At 38.8% G+C, this 26,704-nt stretch overlaps 1 protein-coding gene across 1 annotated transcript in view; it reads right to left on the bottom strand.

The window, feature by feature from the left end:
* LOC124291053 (neuronal acetylcholine receptor subunit alpha-10-like) overlaps nucleotides 1-26,114 on the bottom strand; it is a 54,553-nt gene extending 28,439 nt beyond the window's left edge. The window contains exon 1 of the mRNA XM_046727955.1: nucleotides 25,813-26,114. The gene's annotated coding sequence lies outside the window, so the exon portion shown is untranslated. The remainder of the gene's footprint in view (nucleotides 1-25,812) is intronic.
* Nucleotides 26,115-26,704: the final 590 nt, after the last annotated feature.

The raw sequence follows: 26,704 nt of genomic DNA, 5'->3' as shown, positions 1-26,704 counted from the left end.
AACATGATACTGCCACTACACAGTATCCCTGATAACATGATGCTGCCACTACACAGTATCCTGATAACATGATACTGCCACTACACAGTATCCCTGATAACATGATGCTGCCACTACACAGTACCCCTGATAACATGATGCTGCCACTACACAGTATCCCTGATAACATGATACTGCCACTACACAGTATCCCTGATAACATGATGCTGCCACTACACAGTATCCCTGATAACATGATGCTGCCACTACACAGTACCCCTGATAACATGATGCTGCCACTACACAGTCCCTGATAACATGATGCTGCCACTACACACTACCCCTGATAACATGATACTGCCACTGCCACGCCACCCCTGATAACCCGATGCTGCCACTTCACACTACAACCGATAACATGATGCTGCCACTACACACTACCCGTGATAACATGATGCTGCCACTACACACTACCCGTGATAACATGATGCTGCCACTACACACTACCCCTGATAACATGATGCTGCCACTACACTACCCCTGATAACATGATACTGCCACTACACGGTATCCCTGATAACATGATACTGCCACTACACGGTATCCCTGATAACATGATGCTGCCACTACACAGTATCCCTGATAACATGATGCTGCCCCTACACAGTATCCCTGATAACATGATACTGACACCACACAGTATCCCTGGTAATATGATTCTGTCACTACACAGTATCCCTGATTACATGATACTGCCCCTACACAGTATCCCTAATAACATGATGCTGCCACTGATACACAGTACTGATGCTGCCCTACACAGTACTGCTGATAACATGATGCCGCCACCCTGATAACATGATGCTGCCGTGATAACTGACACAGCAACTACCCCTGATAACATGATGCTGTCACTACACAGTACATCCCTGATAACATGATGCTGTCACTACACAGTATCCCTAATAACATGATACTGCCACTACACGGTATCCCTGATAACATGATGCTGCCACTACACAGTATCCCTGATAACATGATACTGCCACTACACAGTATCCCTAACAACATGATACTGACACCACACAGTATCCCTGGTAATATGATTCTGTCACTACACAGTATCCCTGATTACATGATACTGCCCCTACACAGTATCCCTAATAACATGATACTGACCCTACACAGTACCCCTGATAACATGATACTGCCATTACACAGTACCCCTGATAACATGATGCTGCCACTACACACAGTACCCCTGATAACATGATACTGCCACTACACAGTATCCCTGATAACATGATACTGCCACTACACAGTATTTCTGATAACATGATGCTGCCACTGTACACAACAACTGATAACATGATGCTGCCACTACACACTATCCATGATAACATGATGCTGCCTGTGCACACAACAACTGATTACATGACACTGCCACTACACACTACTCCTGATAACATGATACTGCCACTGCACAGTACCCCTTATAACATGATACTGCCACTACACAGTACCCCTGATAACATGACACTGCCACTACACAGTATCCCTTATAACATGATACTGCCACTACACATTACCCCTTTTAACATGGTCCAGTCCCAATACAGTATCAGTTATTGCACAGTATTACTGTGTAGTTGCAGCTTCATTGTTGTATATTTCTCTAAAGACATTTGTTTCGTTTTTGAAACTGACACTGCACTATGTATTCATGAGGCAACACCTGTTCATGATCAATAACACTTGTACATTAAGTTCCATTTCCCCACGCGAGGAACTGTGTCTGTTGCAGAAATAGCACGTAATTGCTTCTATCTGTCTCGTTTTCGATAAGCGAAAGCCAAGAATTTAGAAACAGCACGTGTTACTGTCGCAATTCACCTCCTGGAAAGTTATTGTCACCATATAAATCTAAATTAAATTATATAAAATATGGCCACTTCTGCCAGAGCACCAATTGTTGGCTTGTAATAGTTAAGCACCTGCGATAACTAGAAGGATCATATAAATTCAGAAGATGAAGTTCTTCAGCACAGTATTATACGTTTTAAATTCATCATGGAATGAAGGTTGATGATCTGTAAATCTAATAGGAAACGTCTTGATGTTTTGAGTGGGAATATATAGCTGGTCCCTACTTTTGCATGACTGCACCTCGCGAGATGGAAAAAGACAAACTGTCTGGCACGTCTTGGTGCAGTTGAATTAAGTTTCCACTAGGCATTATGTGATAAAACTGGAGTACTGTTAATTAGAGGTGTTAAACCCAACTTACTCACTCACTCACATCGTGTACTATTATATACAATAGGAATTGTTCTTATATTTTGCATAGTTGTACGAGATTTTTAAAAAATTCACTTACTTTTATGCCTTGTCGTAATCCCGTCCTCAAGTACACCGATTCCTCATCCCTTCACTGAGTTTATTCGGTTAAATCATTGTCACACAAAGTGTTTAAGTAGTACGTGAATTGGCTTTCGCAATACGTCGAAATATTCTGGCATCATCTCATGGGTATATCGGTATACATAATGCTTAAGGACTTGCTTCCGAGGCATCAGTAGTGAACGTAAGAATATACATATTCCAGGGAGAGCCAAACTACAAACAGTCAGTCAGTGGCAGCTACCTGGCATGAACAAAACACGGAAATATAACTATTGTAGGTATTAATGAAATCTTCGCACATGACGTATTTTATCTGTGTGGTCGTACATTGTAAACTGATACAATGCTTAATTCTGAGAAATTAATGTCACCGACTATAGCTATACGGTGAAGTATAGTAGCATCCTGCAAATTTAAAATGCAAATTGTACTGCTGAATGTAAATGGAAATAAAGCTTCAATACATTTGCTTGTGATTGGGGGATTGGATAGGTGGTTGAATGCGGATTGGGATGCTGAATGGGGGTTATTCTGGAAGGTGAGGCCTGCGAGTACTTAGGGATGCAGGTTAGAAACAAATCCCAGGATGCCCGTATAGAAGATGATACGGGATACAAATGTAGACTCACGAAAATCAGGAATTCAGAGCTGGAAGTCAAAGCCCATAATATGTTACAATACCCGTCCTCTTTATTCTTTTAGTGTTTTTGATTGGACGAAACAAGAAAGTAAGGAGACTAAAACCCTCACATATAAGATGATCCCGCGCAATCATCTTCATTACCTCCGATGCTTATCAAGTTATCAGTTATAATGGAGGAGGTGGTTTCATTAAAGTACAGGCTCTTCCAGAAACTTTGGTTAGATTACCCTTATTTGACGCATGTCAAGACTCATGGTGCAAATACCGCATCTTACGGTTTCCTTAAACGCGCCAAGAAAGTAGGACATAATCCCCATGTCAATGTCAATGTTAATTTGTTGTCTACTGCTGGAAACCATACCAAATAGGTAAGGGTGGAGTTTTTTTCTAAGGAAAGGCTTTCTGAATCACCAGCATCTAGCTGATGTGCTATGTGTTACATAAGAACAGCAACCGTACAGAATCTTTCGCTTGTTTGAATTCGTCTGAAATGAAAACTGACTAGTCCCTTCCTATGGAAAACAAATTGCGATTTTGCATCTAAATGTGAAAATATGAAATACAGATTAATCAATGAATTCAATGTGACTGTCATTTCTTACACGCTATCAGTGGATGCCAAGTTTTGTACTTAGAGGTCAATCCATGGTGAAACCCATGATGAAACCCATGAATATGGCGTCAAGGAAAATGATAGTATATATAACACTCTGTATACCTTATACGTATCCAGGTCTACATATACAGCCCTCGACTACGAAGTGTTTTGCTGGCATCCCAAGTGCCAAGCTGTCCAACCCTCCGTGTTCTAGGTGCCTTTGGTTTAATACCTCCCAATCTGTTGACTGACATTGGGAGAGCGTGAGGATTTGCTGCCAGGAACACAGCCCTTCTGACACTTTGGGTAATGCAGGAGGCTGCAGTTACATATCTCGTTTCGTGATATCGCTTTCTCGCGGTCGAATTTTAAGGCAAGAGAGCGATTGCTCCATCACCCACCATAGTTATAGGCAGGTTTCACATTCTCGCAAAAGATTCTGGTGCTTTCAATTTGGCAGCGCTTCCTGGGAGAAGTCCCATTTGCTGTCTGTGCTGTGTGTAGGAGGAACATGGGCCCTGAGGTGATGAGTGGTCGAAGGTTTCTGTAATAGTGCATATCAATTAGTGCCACTGAGTCAATGGTAATAGCGCTGGAGGATATGTATTTTAAACCCAGATTTGAAGGACTTAAGTGCTGGAGCTGACTTCAGTTTGAAAGGGAGGGTGTTCCACAAAGAAGCGACAAGAACGCTGAAAGATATGGAGCCGAATGTCTTAAACTTTGATTTTGGCAAACAGCAGGAACAGTTGATTTGAACGTAGCGCGAGATATTTTAAATGCGGGAAAAGTTCTGCACACTGCTTCATGCGATAATGACAGAATCATGAAATCAATCCTCTCCTGCTCTGCTAGCCTATGCTGGGACTTCAAAACTCGTTTGAAATACGATCTGAGTCTTAGCTTGGTACGAGAGATCATTCTTGTCTTAGTGTTAAGCAACCTTTACATTATTTCCTCTTGACATCCTTGTCAGGAGACTATTGAAGTAGTCCAGCTTCGATAATATCAAATATCTTACTGGGTAGCATCGACGTCACTGATTCCGAGATAGCAATAGCATCCCTTGAAGTCATTCCATGGTAAGACTGATTCCGAGATGGCAATAGCATCCCTTGAAGTCATTCCATGGTAAGACTGATTCCGAGATGGCAATAGCATCCCTTGAAGTCATTCCATGGTAAGACTGATTCCGAGATGGCAATAGCATCCCTTGAAGTCATTCCATGGTAAGACTAGAGTCACTAAACACATTGAGGTTCTTTACAACACATGAGCAATAACCGATGGCTATTCTGCCATTCAGAAGTCTGGGTGGATTTGTTATTAGGATGACTGTTTCTTCCTTAATCAACTGTAACATGTTCAGCATGTGGTTGTGCGAATTTCCATCGTCTTCAGCCTGCTCTGTGCTGCCGTAACCTGTTCTTCCTGCATAGTTCTGTCCTGTATTGCCAGTTCCGTATGCGATGTTCTGCCGCACCCTATTCTACCTTGTTTGTTCTGCTCTTCTCAGTTCTGCTCTACTCTGTTGTCTAATACTCACTACCATTGCCCATCTGCTTTGCTCTGTTCTGCTCCGTTATATGGTATCTTCTGTTTTGCATGTTCTGTTGTGCCCCACGTTGTGCTCTCCTGTCTTGTCATATAGGATGTGATCTTCATCCAAAGACATCATACACACAACTATTTATATTATTATATATCTTGTTTCAACTTCGGGTGCATAATGAATACTTGCAGTTGCAATTTGAGTAAACATTTTGAGTATATATACATACATTATAACCGAAGGTTAATATTTTCAAGTTAATAGGCGTGTCGATTGTAAAATTACGACTATATTTACGACTATATGTCAATCACCATCAAGCAATGATGATACCAGATATTGGCGAAACGCTGACTGCACCCGCTGAGTGGCACCCGTCACAAAAACACACAAAGGCAAGTCAATGATTAACTGAAAAATACGGGACGTTGGACATCTTTAAGGTTACTCATGCGTCAAATTTGAAAATATCGCCCACACACAAATCATCTTAGAACTAAACTAACTAAACCTTTAATGGATGTAATTTCACCAAAACACATTTGAAGCTCACATGAGACTCTCTGAAATCTTTCTCTATTGTAAATCAAAAGTGAGAAATGTAATCGTCAAAGGTTGGATGTTCTGGAATAATGGGAAATGCAGTCCCTCTTGCACAATGATTTTCGATACGTGAAAGCCTTGGCTCTCAAAGAAATCTATCTTTCTGTCAGAAATGACATATGATACATCGCCAATTGCTATCGTTATTTTGTACTTTTACCAAATAACCAATCACTAAAATAAGAGTGTATAGTACTTGTTTTCCAAACAGATATTTGGTTTGAACAGGATCCTTTCAATATTCTAATGTTTCTTCATAATTTATGCAGAATTTATAGAATGAACATGTTGAGCCATCGTGTCATCATACCACTGGGAAACACTTTGTTCAAGGACAGCAAGCTTGTACTGGGGACCATACATCAACTGCAGGGACATTAGTGTTGCAAATATCTTTATTCCAAATAATGCCATTATTTTGTAATTTTAGAGTATCGTTTTCAACACTATTTTGCCCTTCATTCCAGAGGAATATGTTTCGACAGATACTCGGGACTGATTATTCTCTCGCGTTGCCGTTTTCATCAATATGGGTGATTGATTCTTTAAACACAAGCATAATTGATGGATTTCTTTGCGAAATATATTTTTATTACATCCACTACCTCGACCATCTCTATGACTTCTCTATGTTTTCACCGCAGGAAACCACAAATTTAGAGGAAGATCAGAGAACTTGTGACAAGGCAACACGTAAAAAACACGGTATTTGTTGTATTCATAATCTATAGACACGAGCAGTAATCAAGCACCACCTGCGGTAGTTACGAAAAGTACGAAAGCATTAGATTTTGTATATGCTTTGAAAACCAGATTCTGCGTATTAAAATGGTAACGGTAACATATTTTACTCACGTTACGTAAAGAGTCTCTGTTTTAACCACAGCAGGTACAAAACTAAGTATTTTAGTCTGTTGCTTCATAAGACAGCGTTACTTGACATCTGCTTTACAGAAAAGTAACAAACCTAATAGCCGAATCCAGTCACATTTAACAGGATCATGCACTTCATAACGGATAGCGTTGCAAACAGCAACAATCCTTCGTACACTAACACGTTTCTTGCTAAACCACAGCAATTGTCTTTGTTTGTTTGTTACTTAACACCACACAATAATCGAGCTAAGTCATAAAAATGTATATAATAAGGTCTTTATTATACTGACAGACTGAGTTTGGTTTTACGCCGCTTTTAGCAATATTCCAGCAACATCACGGCGGGGGACACCAGAAATGGGCTTCACACATTGTACCCATGTGGGGATGCGAACCCGGGTGTTCGGCGTGACGAGGGAGCGCTTTAACCATTAGGCTACCCCACCGCCCCCTTTATTATACAAAACGGTCAGTTGTATTACTGGCTATGGTCTACGTCGTCCAGGTATGACCAACTAAATCACCGAGCCAGACCATCTGATCCATTTAGTTGAGTCTGCTGACAAGCATCAATTGATGGGGGACAATTCTAAGAGAGAATCCCAACTGTGTCACGTCATGTTATTTCATCGTGTAAACGCTCAAGTAGCTAGTTCCCGTTGGTGTATATGCTCGGTAAGATGTTCCAACATGACAGGACTGTCTTACGTAGAACACAAATTGAAATAGAAACCAATATGAAGAAGCATAAGAAGGCGAATGAAGACAAACTAATGGAGCCTAGCCCACCAAAACCAAGAGAAAACTATGAGCAAGTTTCGTTTAAGTGTCAGTGATTTTCATATTTCTGTTGGTGGTTACCTTGTTCCCATGATTTTTATGATTTCTTGTAATTTCCTATTTATTTCTACTTTCTTTCGTGATGCTTGCATGGGTGATTTTGAGACTTTACTAGGCTTTATTGTGTTCGGGATTGCTCATTAGCGTTTCTCAAAAAGGACACTTTCTTGATTTTCTGCTATTGGATGTCAACGAGGATAGATACTGGCGTATATTTGGATTATGCATTTGATTACTGAGTTTTCAACTTGGCAGATTTCTGTGCAGTGTATTTTAGAAAAACATTTAAGGTGATGAAATTGTATTTCGAGGGCTGGAATTAGATCGTGTTGTATGGCGTGCTATGGCTCTTCGTGGGATACTCGCTATTATGGCTTACTTTATCTGCTGGTGATGGGTGGGCAGGTACTGAATGTAATGATGAGTTGGTTTCCGATGGACATCAGTTTGGTCTTTACTTCACCGCCTTTCAGTTACACAGTTAAAATAGGTAATTTTCTCTCCTGTCCTGTGAATTTGATTCCCAATTCTATTCGCTATTTGCGATCATTCTATAAGTTTTAAGGAGGCTGAAATTACAAGAAGTAATTACAAACGACCCGTTTCAATAAGTCACGAGAACCATTTGCAATCATGCAAGGATCCGTAGTTCTGATTTACGCTGCCAACGAAGATTCCTTCGATCACAACTGAAACCATTTTCTCATTTAACTGTCTGAGAATTTTGAAATCGTTTTTCATTACGCTGCCAAACTAATGACTGGCGAAATGTTTATATAGATTGTTTTAGACCATATGTGTTTCAGCAATGGCATTTGTTAGTTGGTTATTTAACACCGCACAATAGTCGGGCGTTTTGCTGACGGCATGTATGTAATCAAGTCCTCATTATAGAAACCAGCCATTGGTATCACTGGCAATGGTCGACGCCGACTAGGTATGACCAACTAAATCACCGTGCAAGACTATCCGATCACTTCAGTCGAGACTGAAGACAAGCATACATTATTGGGTGACAATTCTGACACGGAATCCCAAGTGTGTGACGTCATGTTATTCCATCGTGTCAAACAATCAAGTAGCTAGTTCGCGTTGGTGGATATGCTCGGTAAGATGTTCCGACATGACAGGACTATCTTACGTAGAAAACAAATTGAAACAGAGACCAACATGAGTAACAAGTGGAAGCAGAAGAAGACAAATGAAGACAAAAAATGGAGCACAGTCCACCAAAACAAAGAGAAACCTATGAGCCAGTTTCGTGGTAGGTTTGTCCTCTTTTGAAGTATCAGTGATGTTTCTTATCTCTGTTGGTAGTTAGATGCCGTCATTTTACTGGGTTTTATTGTGTTCGGGATTGCTCATTAGGTTTTCTAAAAAAAGGACACTTTCTGGATTGTTTTCTGCTATTGGATGTCGACAAGGATGGATACTGGCGTATATTTGGATTCTGCATTTGATTACTGTTTGCAGACTTGGCTGATGTCTGTGCAATGTCTGTCAGAAAACCATTTAAGGTGATGAAATTGTATTTCGAGGGCTGGAATTAGATCGTGTTGTATGGCGTGCTATGGCTCTTCGTGGGATACTCGCTATTATGGCTTACTTTATCTGGTTGGTGATGGGTGAGCTGATGGTGAATGTAATGATGAGTTGGTTTCCGATGGACAGCAGTGTGGTCTTTACATCATCGCCTTGAAATCAGTTCCACGTGTACAAATAGGTAATTTTTCTCTCCTGTCCTGTGAATTTAATTCCAAATTCTTATGGCTATTTGGGATCATTCCATAAGTTTTAAGGAGGCTGAAATTTGCTGAGGATTATAAATGTGTCATCTAATTTTCTGTATGTTTTTTGTTTGTTCTGCAGCGCCACTCTCAATTATTTTGTATCTTTATGACAGCGGTGTGTAAATAATCGAGTCTGGACAAGTCAGTCCTATTCGACTGAGCATCGAACTGCGCAATGGGGATACACTGACAGGCCACCAGATCGCCTCTTACAAGTATGGGATTTTGTGCAAGCTTAACTTGGGTGTATTGAATTTACATTGGATTGTGAGATCCGTTGTAAATGTTCCCTTTGGCAGTACTACACAACAAAATATATCCTGTTAAGTGTGACCCAGATGCATGCTGCTATCAGATACGGACATACTCTATTCCAAAATGCACCAGTGACCTTATATCGTGCACCAAACATGTTTCATTACAAACCACGTTTTTTGTCCAGTATCATCTAATTCATTTTTTCAGTATTGTAGACGAGCCTAATGCTACAGTCAAACCCATTCGTTGGCCATCCTAACAGAATGTTTTCATGATGACAGGTCTGCATACAAGAAGTAATTACAAACGACCCGTTTCAAAAAGTCACGAGAACCATTTGCAATCATGCAAGGATCCCTAGTTCTGATTTAAGCTGCCATCGAAGATTCTTTCGATCACAACTGAAACCATTTTCTCATTTAACTGTCTGAGAATTTTGAAATCGTTTTTCATTACGCTGCCAAACTAGTGACAGTGGCGAAATGGTTATATAGGTTGTAAACACATATTAAAGAGCTTCTGGAGGAACTGGGGGTTGCAGACATACTAATGTAAGTGTCCCATAGGCATAGTACTCGGGCAGCTTATACATTTCAGCTGTACACATGGCAGCTGCATTTATTTGCACATAACTATCGATGAACGATGATCTATAATCGGATCACGAGAAGAGAGACGTCATGCGGACATTTTGTGAGTGAGCTCTTAGTTCAGTGTGTGTGTGTGCGCGCGCGCGCGGGCGTGTGATTAGAGAGAAAGACAGGGAGAGAGAGAGAGAGATTTGGGATTGTACGTATGCTAACAATCTCACTGTTTGTAACGTCCTTTCATTTATTGATTGGCATACTCTGCTGGTCTCAACATAGTCCATCCTGACTATGTTGAATCCATGCCTTTCTCCACTCCGCAGTGAATGGGTACCCGGTAGGATGAGCTGGTACTGTGTTCCTAGCATAACCTTCTGACACCTCACCAGTATTATTAAATCCAACTGAAACATATACATGTTGTTCAGGCAATAGAGGAGACGACCATTGGTTTTTCTCATAATCACACAGGTGCAGAACACTCAACTCGGCTTTCCGAGTAGCCGTAATTTACATCAAGAAACGAGTTCAATATTTAGGTCCCTGAAACGTCTTGAGATGGTCCAAGAAGCTACCTGTAATGACAAACGGGTATTTTCCCTCGGAGTGGAAGCTTTTCATTAGATCCCTGACACAGGAAATGCATCACCTCCTAAATTGAGAGGAGCTAATAAAAGCAAGAGCCGGAGGCACCAAACGGAAACGTTGTAAGGTATAGTTCAGAGCTTTTTACCTCGCCACACCGAATTACAGAACCCTCAGTAATTGCAAAGAAATTCGTCGCCACGGCAAAGGCTTCAGAGGCATTTCACAAACTCAGATGTTAATGTGCCGAGCAAATTCTATTTCAAAATGGAGGGTCAGCCTTAGATCAAATCGGTTTTGTGGAGTCCGCTCTGTGATTTATTTCATGTTATAGATAATCACGGTGAACTCGTATAGCATCCTCATCACTTCTAAAAGCATATTTTGAATAATGTAACTTCTTTCTATGGAATTTATACAGTATCCCTACAACCACTAAACGCAGGTTTAGCGGATAGACCCCATGCACGCACCGGTTATTGGAATATGCTCTAATGCAGCATATAAACGATCTGGTTTTATATAATAACTTCCATATTTTATCAATTTTCAGCCTGGTGTGTGGAAGTTAAAGTCTATTGTTGCTCGAACGTATTCGCCGCTCATCTAATAATAACCAGCTACAAATTCTTTGAAGTTCTAATGTGCATTATCACCGCAGCAAGCGAATATTGACATACAGATAATCAGTTGCCACCAATTACACAAAATATGCAGGAATATAATGCACAGGCTTCGCCGTACCTTAAAACAACCCCCTCCTCGTCAGGAACCTTTACACTGGCGCTGTCACGATATGAAGCTGATGTATGATCAATCAATTAATTACAGCGTGCAAATTTATGTCAGCTAGGTTCACACGCATGAACATGCTGGAATGTCAGTAACACCGCGAATCTCAAGAGGTCAAGGCCACCAAAAGCTATGATGTGTAGTTTCGTATTAAATGCTTAAAATATATTTTTGGCGTCTATAAGTAGCAAAATTGTGAACATACTTGCATAATTTACTATTTGTGCCTTTATTTCGATATTCTTGATGTTCTCAGTGACCAATGACTGCACTGGATAATCATGTTTATAAGCTACACAGTCTCTGTTCTTATTAGCCTTTCAGCGTTCGGGTAACTGAAGTTAAATTGATAAATTGCAGCTGGGGTCTCGGGTCAATGTTAAGACCTCGTTGTGTGTCGCTTCATTTAATTCCAAACGCATACGTTCTGAATACTCAGGCTATGAGCATCCGACGGAACATAAATCATGCGCCGTGGGAAATTAAAGCTGCATGTTAAGAAAGTTTAAGGACATACTAAAGTTAAATATTCGCAGAAATTAACTAAATATCATTGCTTGTACCCATGATTGTTCCTTTCAACAGATGCGGTTCATCCTGGATGTTGAAACATCACGGGAGTCGTAAAATGTATTTTACGACTTTGTGAAGCAACTATGAGAGAATGAGATGTGGTTTCACAAAACGAAAGCATCAGCAATTGAAATTTACTGTACAATTTTCAACGTAACTTCAATCGACTTTACATATAATTCGAATCAAAATTATAATTAATTATGTCCAGTTTCAGGGTTTGATGTCAATAAAAATGTAAGCAAATTGAATAATGGCCTTTCAGAAAGACTGAACAGTTAGAAAAGCACTCATGCTGAGGGTTTGACTCAAAATTGTGAATGAGTGAATGATCTGTGTTTAAAGCTTGAACAATATTTCAGTTGTATCAAGACATATCCGACTGACAATTGGGGAGAACTAAAGGTGATCCCTGTGTGGTACTGTGAAACGTAGCAATGACATATCGATGGGAAACCATCATTCTGGGATTCAAACCCTAATAAGGATACTGTCAACTCAGCACAGACAATGCAGCCTGTGATGTTGATTTATGATACAAAACAAGAATTTCTCACAATATTGATGGTCGTATTTAGAGCTTTCATAAGTCCTATAAACAGTTCTCAACCATGACAACGAGCGAACATTCTCCGCTAATGAGACGTGCTTTCAGATATTGGTGGCGGGTGACATCCGCGGTGAAATGTACACGATTTCAACAACGGTCTACTAGTCTAACAACCTTCCGATCTCAAATTGCCCCCAATGCATGTATTAATAGCCGTATGTACAACAATGCCATGTAACAGTAATATTGAAGAACACTCTTGTTATATCACAGTATGCCAAGTAATTGAGTGAAAGAGTCGGAGGTGATGCAGGTGGTAGACATTTAATACTTTGGTGAAACTCACGTACGAATCCGGAATACAGTCGGAGCTAACAGCGATTCGACCCCATAATTATGGGTTTTATGCCATGACCAAGGAATGCAACTCTACATGGCGTACGATGGCGCCCTAGACCACTTGGACATCTGTCTTCAAACACAAATCTACAAACACAAATCAGAGTGTATGGAAATGTTATCTAAAAGCATGATGTTGAGAGATGAACACGCAACATTTTGCCTTGTGCTTAAGAATAATTTTTTCCAATCAATTACAGTTTACTCAGACAGTTTACTTTTACTGCACTTATACTAATCCTCTGAAGAGAATGTCTGCAATCTCTTTGAGTTTTGGTTTCCTCACAGAACATGTATACGTATTTCTCTTCAAAGTAGATACCGTAACCTTCTTAATGCATAGTGATTATCGACCTTTAGCAATCCGTCAATTGTGGTTTTCAAACATTTCTCAAATATTATTTAGACGAATGGCATCTGCGTTTATGCCTTCAATATGTTATTCTGTCATGTTTCATTGTGCAAAATAGGAATAAAAGAATAGTGTATGTAAAAACCAAAACAGCTTGAAACGAAATAAGTCGAAAAGAATGTTTTGATTACAGTCAGCAGATAATGGGTCAGACATTATACAGCAGATATGATGTGTTTGAGGATTGGAATAGACATTTGTTATTTCCTATGGTGTCAACTTTCAGGAAGAAAACAATAAGGACCCGTAATGGTGTTAATGGGTCTGACGTAATACGTCCTTGAAACATCATGTTAATCTTGGTCATATAACCAGATGTTCATTTTTTACTTACTTACTAGCATAAAACATTTGTGACATCCTTTTAGACATGCAATGAAAAGGTATTTTCAGACACGGGAACAAAGAAAAAATAATAACCCACAACGAATGTGAACAGTAGTTTAAAAATCTGAAAATTTCCTGACGCAGTGTAATGAGCTATCAAAAAAGGATTTAGTGGTATACCTGTTGTGTTTTTCAAGAAAGCACCTTCATTTTGTATAGACATGCTTGTCGCCTTGTTTGATTCTATTTTGTCATCTCGAATATACCCCCAGGAATGGCCACTTGGAGTTATCCTCTCTATACATAAGAAGGAAAGCATCAATGACCCTGCTAATTATAGGCCTATTGCGTTACTAGAGGTTAGTGGCAAGATATTTGCTAAGGTTCTAAGTTGTACACTGAATAGATGGGCTGAAGAAGAAAGTTGTGTTTTTGCATCTGAACAAGAGGGTTTTCGTAAAGGGTATCAGACTATTGATAATGTACTATATTTTCATCCTTGATACTATTCATACTAAGTACTTGTCTCTTAAAAAACGTAGATTGTATTGTGTTTTTATTGATTTAAAATGAGCGTTTGATTCAGTTCTAAGGGAGGGTCTGTACTATAAACTGTGGATAGGAAATATTGAATGTAAAATGTTTCGTTAACTTAATACCATATACAACAATGTCAAGGCTTGTGTGTCTCTTGAGGGTGACTACGGTTTTCTTTGAGTGTTTATTTGGAGTTAGACAAGGTTGTCAATTATCACCATTTCTTTTCGTTTTCTTCATAAATGATATTGTTGAGTATTTGTCTATTTATAACTAAAGTGTATTGATATAGATTTGAGGGGACTTTTAATTTTTTCTCTTTGCTGATGATATTGCTATGTTTAACAGTACGATTAGAGGTCTCCAGAAGAGAATTGATAAGTTATCAGCTTATTGTGATAAATGGCAAATTACGATTAACTTTGAAAAAAGTAAAGTCATTGTATTTCGAAAAGGTGGTAGAGTTAGAAGATGGAAATCTAGTTGATGTTGATTCATTTTATAAGTGCCTAGGAGTTCACTTCACTTCTCCGGGTTCCTGGTTTATTACACAGAAGATGCTATCCAAGCAGGCTATCAATATGCTATCAATACTTCGATCAAAAATCCATAACTTTGTTAATCTATTCCCCCGGGTCCTAACCCATATTTTCGATGATAAGACTTTTCCAATTCTGATGTATTTCAGTGAATTCTGGGGTTTCCATGCCTCACCGAATATTATTCGTGTCCAAGATACGTTTCTGAAGGATATTTTACATCTTGGTAGGAGTATTGTTGCTGAAGGTGAACTTGGTCGTTATTCACTCCAGGTGAAGCAGCAGGAAAAAATCAATTTAGCTATTGGTTGATAATACTTTACCAACAGGATAATGCTATACTTATACATATTTTCTTATCAATACAAGTTGACAGAAAAGGGAATATATTGTTGGGCTCCCAAAGTTAAGGAGCTATTATTCAGTATGGGCTTTGGCACATCATAGATAGTGGAAGGTGTTGAAAATGTTAAAGGGATTTCGTAACATGTTCAAACAACGATGTGTGGATATTGATAACCTAGTGCAGTATTCTAAGTTAAAGTTTTCTAGACAAAAAAGTTTTAAGCTATCCGGCAAAGTATGAAACATTTACACTCAAAAGCTCCATTGAGTTCATACCAATATTTCAACAATACCCAGTGACGCGTCCATTGAGAAATTGGGAGGCAGAAGAACCGGATAATAACGAAAGAATGTAATTTCCTAAATAGTGAGCCCATAACGAACCGGCAGGTCCTCTTCTTCCAGTGGAGACAGTGTATAGTCATTAGTCATACACTGAGACCCACTTCCTTGTAAAAGACGGTCTAGTGTTACAGAAAGAGGTAGTAGAGATGTCAAGATTGATTGCTGGAGCACACGTGAGTAATTCAGAATTCTATATTTTTATGGAGTGTCGGTAATCAGTCTTTTCTGTTAAATATGATCCGCTACTGTTGGTTTTGACATTGCATTCATTAAATTAAGTCTAATTGAATCTGTTTTTTCTATTGTGTGAAGTCTAAATAGATTTTCAGCCAAAGTACAAGTAATCCTTCTATCCTAAATCATCAATACACGTGTCAAAGACTGTTTCAAACAAAGAAGACTGCCGGGCCGTGTTTGGCCTGTATATTAAACCCAGTTTCACATAGCATGTTATAATATATTGTTCTCAACCCACTTGGTACTTGGTATTGGTATGCGATAATCCAAGGCGCAATATGTTCCCCGTGTGTTTTTCAGCTGAACGATTGACCTGCCTTGACGTGTGTTTGTGACGGGTGCCACAACTAGGCAGCAAGCGATGATCCTTTCACAGAGACATGTCTGGATCGTTCAATCGACTGTGCTTTTTCCAGAAATGTCTCATTGGTCTGAAAGTATTCTCGCATTTATTTACAAATTTGATTTATGTATTTCAGTTGCTCAAAGATAGAAAATATTGGTTGAGATTTAGATGGAAAACTTACCAAGCGTAATCGTAAATATCTACCATATGATCATGACAGACGGAATTGCACTATGGAATTTGCTTTTAACAAGCACTTCTTATGGTCATTAGGGAAGGGCATGTTTACCCGTTTTGAGAACACAAGGTGGCATGGTTGATATTTTCATCCAGTGATAAAATCTTATGTTTATAATTCTCATAGCTATGTGTACCTCAAATGAAATCTGTTTCGTTGGATAATGGAGACTTGTTATTTTCTGGCATTGGTGTAATATATATTATGACTTCGAATGCATTTTGTCGCATATATTTCAGAGCAGCATGAATACATATGTCTTCTGAATAATGAAGGTAAATACAACTACTGCTGCTAGTACAGAAGCATGCATAATTTAGATAATCAAAACATTCCTGGCTGTCACTAAATTACAGAGCGGTGTGCGATGTGTCGTTAGATCTTCAACCGAAATAACCCTAATCCAAATGCACAACCGTCTAGAAAATTTCTATAATTGACTTGAAACTCCACTTGTATTTCAGATGGCTTGAATTCCCCAAAGGGTTTGCTGATATTATTACTTGCGTGAACGGTTTATTCGAGTAAATTAAACCACTACCCTAGATCAAAAAGCGACTGAGAACATTAAAAGAAAGGTTGACGGTTCTCAAAAAAGTCAGGAAGCGGTTACAATCGCTACCAAACGTGGCAAGGCATTGAAACAGCTTCTTATTATAACTATGCTAGCAATATGCCACATTCAAGTCTGTGATGTTTCTGTCGTCTATTAACTGCGCTTTGTGTCACAAGACGTTTCTACTAGATGTCAGATCACAGATCCAAAAGGGTTTCTTCCAAGCAAACAATGTTTTTGTATTATTTTTTTCTCTGAAGACATTTTCCCAATCTTATTTCCCTAGAGCTTTTGGAATTTAGGAGTCATACGCTGAATGTGCCATAAAGTGAGCAAATTTCTGTAATAAAACGCAATTGGGTTTGTTTAATCTCAAAGATGTTATTGAAGAAGTTTGAACGGTTTTGTATTGACTGGGCTGAACTGAAGTAACGTGTTTTAAATAACTATTTGAACAGTGGGAGCGGCTTTCCAAATACACAATGAAGTTGGGATGTTTTTAGATTCAGCACAAAAAATCATTTTACACTCAACCATCTTTCAGATATATCACTCTGTTACTTTGGGTTCTTTCTTACATTCGTTCTGCAGGTCACGGCATGACGTGGGTAAACCCTTTGAAGTGCAGCAACAGAGTGACGACAGTCTCGTGTGAGCCACCAGTCTTTATCACAAAGTACTCCCTGGCGTTGGTAGTTTTACAAAATATAAGTAGAAGGGACACGCCTCTTTCTATCAAGAGCAATCTGTGTTGAATGCAGAGGACATTCCACCAAAGTACATGTACAGCAAAAATAAGTATCTAATAGTGCTTGGTTGGTTGGTTGTTGCACTCGGCAATATTCCAGCTATATGTTGGCAGTCTGTAAATAATCGAGTCTGGAACAGACAATCCAGTGATCAACATCATATCGATCTACACAGTTGGGATACGATGACATGTGTCAACCAAGTGAGTGAGCCTGACCACCCGATCCCGTCAGTCGCTTTTACGACAACCATGGGTTACTGAAGACCAATTCTAATCCGGATCTTCACGGGTCACGCTACTCTAGAGAGTCACGCTACTCTCTTATATATTTTCGCAGAAATAGCACACTCGATTGTACCTCAAAACGTGTGAAATGAAAACATCAAAGGCATGGTGTTCACGAATATTGCTCGAATTTAAACAGAAAGTTGACTATTGGAAACTTTAAATTATACGTTTCGACATTCTATCTTGTGGAACGTACGACCACTCTAGATTTGATAGATTTATACCAATATTAAAGTATTTAAGAATCTGTATTCAAATACAGTTTGAGTTTTGAAATGCATAACTTACATTCCAAAATAACGTTGAAATATTCCAGGTGATGAAACTTGTTTTAAAGTTTGAAAGTTATTAATACACACATGCATATTTAAACAGTCTGAACTGAACAAACGACTCTTTAGATCATATCAGCATGGAAAAGGTTTTGTCCTTCTGTACATGTAAACACTGTTTGAACTAGTTCTGTTTGGGGATTGGGTATCTTTTGAATGTTTATTTTTGTAAACATATTTCACCAAAAGATAAACTAGTTTATTTTGATAATTATTGTGTTCGTGAAACAATATTAAAATACCCACAGTTAGCAATGTATCGGGTTTTGGGATATAAAAAGTCATCAAACTAATATGAATGTTTTCACAAATATTGTAATAGCCGTACAAAGCTTCAATATTGGTGATTTAGGGTAAAAGGTGCTCTCTCTTAACAACTGTCCATTACCATTCATGAACTATTGGAAATATTCAAGCAAGTGTGGTGTGTTTGTTAGAGATATGGAAACATACAGATAAAACAATTGTATTACGATGAGGGTTCATCTGTACCCCATCAGCAAGTGTGAATCAGGTCTTAACTCCTAACACAACAGTCTTATGTTCACTGTGTCAAAGCGCATTATGAAAGAACATATATTTATTACGAATAAACAATAGAGAGACAGTCGGACACATCCTCGGCGCCATGAGCTGCCATGTGGCTGAAACGTCCTAATTAGTTATCGCACTGAGCATTGGTCAATATGTATATTTCGGTGTCTGTCTGCGACGACACAGGCTATTTTTCCTCCATCGTACACTCGCTGCGCTGATCACATCTTGTAAACTTGTGAAACATTGAAAACATTAAGTTGCTTTGGCCTATTAATTCACAAGCATTTGTTTTGGAATAGGTTTCACAAAGACTTGTAATACGATTTCCGATTTGAATCCCACAGACACCTCAGTGAACTATTGGGCTCAACATCTTTAGAAATTGCTTTTGTTCACATTTACCATTGTATTTCCGGCTTATTATCCGTAATGTTCCCATAAAAATAGTCATGTATGGTAGGTTAAGCTTTTCGAGATGATTTATATTACCAGCTTTTGAAATTACACACGTTTGTATGTACAAAACACGTGTTCTGCTTGTACTCGCTTGGAAGTATGCCTAAATGCTTTTCGTACTAATATCAGATATGGATGAATGGGTTATTATCATGTTAATATTCATAGTTAAAGTATTTTCTTCGCTTGTAATAATGAAAAGGGTTTTTTCACATATATATCGCCCTTCCTAATGTGTGCACATGTTCAGAAGACAATACTAAGTAGACTCTCTGTTGTTGCATTCTACATGAACATACATGGACTGAATCTATAACTTGAACAATTAATATCCTTCAGAAGTCTGTACAATATCACATTATACAATGTATAAGCTACGTTGTTTTTCACTCTGATATCTGCTGCAATATTAGTTCGATAGGATTTTACCACATTTATACACCTGGCTTTTTAACAGAGGCTTTGACACATGCAAGGATCGCAACAGCTGAGAATGTAATTTCATATTTGTTATGTTTTTATGTCATTCCTTACTTTCCCCATCCCTTTCTCATAGTTTCCCCATCCCTTTCTCATAGTTTCCCCATCCCTTTCTCGAGTACGAGGCATGCATGAACGTTTCAAGCAGATCTACTGTTGTAACAATCGTTATTAGAAACAAGTAGAAAATGGGGAAATATAATAACATTGCAATGACATAAGGCACAAGTCACAGAGAAAAGTCGATCGTTGTGGGATAGTCTTGAAGTGATCCATCACATATTCTTATTTGCTAATATCGTTTAGTTTAAACACATTTAGATATTAAATGTAAATTATTATCTCAATACTGTATCGTGTTGCTTTGATAGTACGAAAGGTTCAATATAGAAAACAAATATCAAGTCTTGGATTCAAACATATTTATCATCGAAATGCAATTACGTTAACAGATATTAATTGAACACGTTTAATGAATATTTACTGTTTGGTAGTAGACATTTCTAGTCTAGTCTAGTCTAGATAGATTCTGAATATATCTTAAGCTCATACACTCAAAAGTGCACACATTGCAATAGCAAAGTCAAGCGTTTTTGTTCATGCTTTTAATGGATCCTCACAAGAAAAACGACTTGATATAATTTACTGTTACGACATTGACACGTCGACACGAACGGCGACAAATACATGGATATAATACAGTATATTTAGGAAGATGGATGGCTGTATCACTCACCTGTCATAGACATACACCAACACACAACACATGCACGGCAAGAATGTGACGCAAAAGGGAAATTTATTCCATGGACAAGAAAACGAGCAGCTGTTGAAGCGATTCTTTTCAACTGACACACGTATATATCTCAAATACTGTATTCAATTTAAAATCGACGCCCGTCACATATAAAAGTGATCGATAAATCCTTGTTGAGAAAAGATATCAGTTTACATCCTTTTATTGAGTTTAAGGCCCTCTCGTGTACATGTGACAGCCTAAACCTACAGTACAGGGTAGCAAACATAGGACCACGCCCATAGACACGGTTGGCATAATTGGTATTCAATAAATGCATTGTTGTTAAAGGAAATGACACTACGATAAAAAGCGGATAACTGTCGCGCAATGTGTTGAAAGACACACAAATCCTCATGTATGTGTTTAGATAACTCAAACGAGTAATATCGCTAAAACTTAAAATCAATATTCAATAATTTGCATTTTATAATATGCCAAATTCACACCCTAAATAATTTTCCAACTACATATATTAATAGAGAAGTGTTTTCATTTACTACAACACCCTGGGAAGAAAAATAGCAACACTGCCTGTGTGACTTGAGGTGTAACAGTCACATGACCATCTCATCCTAACGGATACCCATTAACCGCGTGATGAGATGCATATGTGTAACAGAGTTTCCAGTCTACACTACATTAAATTGTCACATGTGCTTCACTGTAGGGCAGCCCCGAGGCCGTGGAAACCCTTGGAGTTACACTGTCGAATACGGCCACCCGTTAAATAGACCAACGTTGGTTAGCTTCGCTTGACGTGTGACCTGTACGCTGTCCACAAGACCACGGGCCAATTTTGTTTGGTGATTTAGATGCATTGGCAAATCCTGAGGGGGTGGGGTGGTGGGTTCGACCCCCCCTTTGAAAATGACTTAAGACCACATTGAAGATTCTTTTTGCGTTGGCGGAGCCAGTGGGGGTTTCAGGGGGCTCGAACCCCTTGAAACCCCCCCTCTTTCAAAACTCCTGGATCCGCCCATGAGATGTATGTGTGCGTGCGTCCATGCGTGTATGTGTTTGTGTACAGGGGCGTATTTGAGGTTACCCAATGTAAGGTTTACCTATGGAATATTCAAGTATCAGCCAAGTAGTTGGGAATTAAAATGGAATTTTAGTATAACAATTGGTCATTATTGCTGCACCTATCCCTGCTCTCCCACAAACATACACAAACGTGCACACCTGTTCCCCAACCCGACAGTTTCGTGATTGAGACTCGGTTACGGACTTGTGTTTGTCTGGGATTGTTGATCGTAAGGGACTTACCAGGTTCCATTCGGTATACAACTTCTTTATTATTAATATGAGCGACGTGGAATGCAGCCGTTCGTTCGTAATATCTTAAAGTGAACTTATAATGTCAAAGAGACGAACGTTGATGAAAGTTTAGATGAAACACTTTTGTCCAAATTGATGTCTAATGAACACGTCTGAGTGGACGGAACATATACATACGATACAAAAAGTTAATGTTTACATATTAAACACGTCTCTGATGTCTGGTCGATGGAACGATGGAGTCACTGCTTGTTTATAACCCAGAGGTGTACACGGTTCGGGCTGCGAGAACATGATCCATTTGTGCTTAAATTATTTCATTAAGCACTCTCGATGCCTTTCCAATGCGAATGTTTTGTTTAGACGCGTGTGTGAGTTATTGTAAGGCACGTTGAATAGACCATCTCGCCATGGCCTCTGAGATGGTTAAGTAAGTATTGAAGAATGGCCATGATGTGCAAATGGTGTTGTTAGAGCTGAATTACATTAACCACGATGTGCTCACACCATGGTTTTCTCAGCTGACGCATCAGTGCCGCCCCATTACACTGATATCACATTACCGCAGACAAGTAATGATCAATATGTCATGTATGCTTACAATGGAAGCCTTTAAAAATGTTCAGGGGGAGTCAAGCTTATCGGTAACCAATGACATCAACATTACACAAAAACCACCCATACTTGTGATTATATCCCCAAATCCAGAAGTAGCCTTTCTGATGAATGTTCGGGTTCTTTAAGTGTTGAGTTGAATGAAGGAAATTGTAATGAAAACGTATTCCCTTCGCTATGTAGCCTGAAGCTTAAGGTGGCTGTGTACGAAGCAAATTAGCTCAACAGCAAACTACAGGGAGCAGTGCATCTGTCAGACTTGCGTGAGGATGGTTACACTTCTAAATATGCGGAAAATGGGACTGATTTTAGGGAAATAAATGTCTGAAGAGAATTCCCCCAAGGGTGCAGCATTTCATCATGGAAAGAAAACTTGCCAACTTCGAGAATCAGATGCGTTAAATTACATTGTATTCTCTGAGTGTAGCTATTATATGGTCAGGGAATTCAATGCTCTTTTGTTGTATTCTTTATGGTATCCAGACACTTGTACGATGTGTTAAATGGCACAGGTACTAAATGTTTTCAAAACTCACAGTATTTTAACTCCCGCAAGCTCCTATATCAGAAGTGTGATGGTTCCCGAGGCGCCTTCTTATAGGGGAAGTACAGATGTGCGATGTCAGGCAACAGACACTTAATCTTAATGCAAATTGTGTCAGTGAGGTAGGGGAGAGGGTGTGTGTGTGGAGAACTTGCTTTCCTTTTGGCGAGTACCTATCATCACTCATTCACAGATGATTCATTCATATCATATGTGTCATTGCTATTTTGACTTCGATACTTTGTCTTGGCTGACATTTGACTGTAACATATAGGATGGAAATATGTATATCACAGCCAGTACAAATATATGACAGACATTTATGACCTACCATTGCATATTCAGCACATACCACCATACTTAAACTATCAACTTGGCAATGATCGGCGATGAATACAGTTTTCATTCTTTTCATTTATAGTGGATTATACAACACCAAAGCCATATTTGCACAGTCTCTTTGTTTGTTTATGAGCTTATGTTTAGAACAACTTGGTATGTGTAACCAAGCACAGATGTCTATGTTTAAGGTCGTTGTTTCTTCCTATTACCTCACAGGAAACCAAACCCCAAACCTGAGTGAAACGATAGGATTTATCTAACAATGGTATTAAAACTAAGCAAAAAACTTGACAATCAAGCCAGTCAATAAAACACATGCTTGACTAACCACTGAAGAGGTATTCGATGTTTGTTCGTAAGCTTGGCCACAAACTCAATGGACACCGGTGTCGAGGTCAAACCTGATTTTCAAAGCATATGCATTCAGACACGTCAAGTGCTGTAGGGGAAATGAAAACACGTTTCTCAAATCTCGCTGAGAACTATTACCGCTACAATATTTATTCTCTATTGAATTACACTTTATTTGTGCATGTTACAATGGAATGTCACTAGCGACAATTGTCTGCACTCGTTTACAGATCGTTGGGTTTGGGGACTGGTCTGGTTCTGTTGACGTTTTGACATTATCTCTGCTAGTTCTGTCGCAGAACTTTCAAGTATTTCAGACCAATGAACTCAACAGTGTTCATAACTATGGTCGAATTTAGACACAAGAAACAATGATGTACTATTCAATTGTGTTTCCATTCACATATGTCCTTAGACATCTGAGACTGGTTACAAGGTACATCATATATAATCACACATTTAAAAAGTTTAAAAGTTTCGACAGTGCTTTGCTCGTTGAAATCAATGTCAATGTTCCACATGTATTTTATAATTAATTCTGTTAAGCAGTACAATACAGCATAATAAATATATTTTGAACTCATGTACCAGGCATATTGTGTGTTCGGAAAAAGATGCAGAGGCTAAGAAAAGTAACTATAACAAAATTGTAATGTCATGTCTCAGTGATTTTCAGTCAGGTCGAATTAACAACAATGCCACATGAATGCTATTTTAATTTCACTAAAACCACAAACAATAAATCTGCTATGTAACACATGAGTGTACATTCAGTAAAAGAAATACTCATATAGAATATTTCAGTATATACACATAAAATGTTTAGACGATTGACATTTTTTTAGAAAATACTGTCTATTTTGTGTCATTTGTTTCCATAATACATGCAGTATACGTGTTGGCCTACGGCATGCGGCACTTTCCGATGGATGCCAATACATTCGTACATATTTGCCAAACAAAACAATTTAATTAATGTAAAACAGATATCACCAGGAAAATATTTAAAACGTTCCAATTTGATGTTGCAATGTCATGTGTACATAAAGTAATCATATTTACATTTTTTCGAACTAACGCATACTTCACTGAACACAAAATTGTAATCCACGCTAGTGAATCACCCAAACTGTACTTGAATTATGCTTTCCAAAAGTTAACATAACGCATTGCAAGAACAACTACCAGCAATTCATGTATAAGCCATGATGTCCAAAGCACTTTTTCAAATTTTGTGTTCCATAAGTAGCTACATTCATTGTAAAAGGCAATGTCAAAAGCATTATACTTCTCCGACTCCAGAGAGCGATTACAATATTACAAACAAGCAAATGCATTAATGTTGGATAGTGTTATGCGTTAACTTGTTTTTTTTCTATAATATGAGACAAAATATCATTTATAACTGTTTGATCTTTTTGCTTTGGAGTTCATTTAAACAGTTTGCATCATACTAAATCGATTTGAGATACCATACTGTCGTTAAACTATCCTAAACACGATCCCATAATGGCAGTTTGTACTTGATAAAATCACTTCGTCGACTTTCAGTTACCAGACCCATATATATCAACACAACCTGCAATACCCTCGACAGCCAGAGACACTAACTTGCCCTTGGTGACCCGCCGTTAGTTGCTAAACGAACGCAGTCGAAGACAGCTAACAGACTAATTAAGTAATCACTAATTAGAAACAGACGCTGTTTGATGTACACATTACATCTCCCAATATGAATCCTGGTATCGTTAATGTGATAAACATACAGTAGCTGTAATGTTATCTTTTACTGAAACTAGTAGCCTGTCTACGTCAATATCACTTTAAGACAAGCCAGCTATCGGAATTCAAATTGGGCATCAAATCATGAAAATTGATTACAACAAGGGTCCTTTCTATTAATACAATTTCACCAAATGAATTTCGATAAGGGCAGGCGGTGGGATTCACTGGCTAATCTGATATTGTTCTGAGCTATAAATAGGAGCATGCAGTTACCTCAAACTGCATTTTAATACCCGCTAATTTCCTTCAAATGGTAAAGGATCAAGGGGTAATTTCATTAACCCACTGGAAACCCAACAGTTATTTATAGAGATAAGATAGGAGCATGATTCATTATCACTTACCTTATCAGAACCTCATTGCGTCCTCCTAGTTTTATCCAGTAACAAAGTTAGATCACAGATCATGGAAGGAGAGCTGAGTTCTTCAACGTAGCCATTGTATCAACGCTTTGTGCTGCTTCAAAGTCTTACTCCCTATTGAATAAACAATAAGACAGACGAATGCTGTACCGCTGTGAGATTCAATCGGCAAACACTCAGTAAGTGGTATTCATTGTAGTGTTTAGTGTCCTGAACAAGACCAGCTATCGGACGCGCCGTCCCAGGTCCTAGTCGTAACATGAAAGAAGCAGACATATGCTTGCTTTTCATCGTAGTTGCTGTAACTATGCATGGACCTGCTGTTAAGAGCGCAAGCCAAACTTTTTACATCGCTGTCGTAAAACATTAAAGGCATTTTCTTATAATATACGGCATCGGCTGTGCGTTATATCACTTTCGAAGCAGCCCTAAGCTAATATCTGTTAAATTAAGCATTAACATTGCCGAAAAGCGGAAGTTAAGCTTTCGACCCAAGAGGATCATTCATTTAGGGGTTTGGGCAATGAGCATCGTCTGCTTCGAAGCTAGGAGACTTTGCTCTTCGATTTCTCCAGGAGGCAAATCTGTGAATCACTCGCTAATATTTAATGTCATGCTCTGTCGTTGTAAACCGTACCCTGTCCAAAGGGGCACAATTAATTACACAACTCATGTCGAATCAGGAGTGATTTATGTAAGTTATGTTTAAAGAGCCAATACCTTCTGACGTTTCAAGACATCGCTACCAGCAGACTGTTAACATCACTTGGTGACAGGTCCTCACCATAAAGTGAAATCATTTGCGAATCTCGGGCTCTGCAATTGATTCACTCTCCCCATACGTAACTCCAAGTCACTCATTCTTTGTTCGATA

Source organism: Haliotis rubra, unplaced genomic scaffold (genome assembly GCF_003918875.1).
Source record: "Haliotis rubra isolate DU_JTF1 unplaced genomic scaffold, ASM391887v1 Scf48, whole genome shotgun sequence".
Taxonomy (NCBI): domain Eukaryota; kingdom Metazoa; phylum Mollusca; class Gastropoda; order Lepetellida; family Haliotidae; genus Haliotis; species Haliotis rubra.
The sequence above is the reverse complement of the archived record's forward strand: the minus strand, read 5'-3'. Positions and strand labels throughout refer to the sequence as shown.